This window comes from Propithecus coquereli, unplaced genomic scaffold (assembly GCF_000956105.1).
Source record: "Propithecus coquereli isolate 6110/MARCELLA unplaced genomic scaffold, Pcoq_1.0 Scaffold66, whole genome shotgun sequence".
NCBI classification, from domain to species: domain Eukaryota; kingdom Metazoa; phylum Chordata; class Mammalia; order Primates; family Indriidae; genus Propithecus; species Propithecus coquereli.
The window spans coordinates 3,859,659-3,860,167 of record NW_012152618.1 but is presented as its reverse complement, the minus strand read 5'-3'; the positions used below and the strand labels follow the sequence as shown (position 1 = coordinate 3,860,167).

Genomic DNA, 509 nt, shown 5'->3' with positions numbered 1-509 from the left:
GGACTGTACGCTTGCTGAAGACCCCCTTGCTTAGACCTCCTGAGATGTCCGAGGGCAGGTGAGCTTCGTAGGGTTCCGGGGAGCTGAGGGAGTCGAACATTCCTGGCCAGTGCTCCACCCTGCAGTGCTCTCGGTCTTTTATTCCTTTCCTAGAATCTTCCCAGGTTGCCAGAGCCGGGCGTTGCCTGCTCCCTGCCGCTTTAATCGAACCCAGACTTGCCCCCGGCCGAAGGGAGCGCGTGCGTGCCCAGGAGGAGGGCCAGCCGGGTTGGCAGTACCGCCCTGCGCTTCATGGAAAGCCTTATTTTGGAGTAGCTGAACGTGATCCCTTGTTTTTTAAGCTTCTCACAGAAAATTGGCATGTCACTTTGGAAGGGGCGTAATTGGAACAGGCGACCAAAGACTTGGCGTCATTTTAGAGCAAGAGCCCCATTCTTCTAAATCAATTAACGTTTGTGATGAAGGAGAAATAACGCTATTTTAGCGAACAAAGTTTCTCAGCCTATGTC

At 53.2% G+C, this 509-nt stretch overlaps 1 long non-coding RNA gene across 1 annotated transcript in view; it reads left to right on the top strand.

Annotated features, from left to right (window-relative positions):
• The window catches only part of LOC105823184, a 16,641-nt gene continuing 16,132 nt past the window's right edge, over window positions 1-509 (top strand). Inside the window, exon 1 of the long non-coding RNA XR_001138134.1 lies at window positions 1-58. This is a non-coding gene — a long non-coding RNA (uncharacterized LOC105823184). The remainder of the gene's footprint in view (window positions 59-509) is intronic.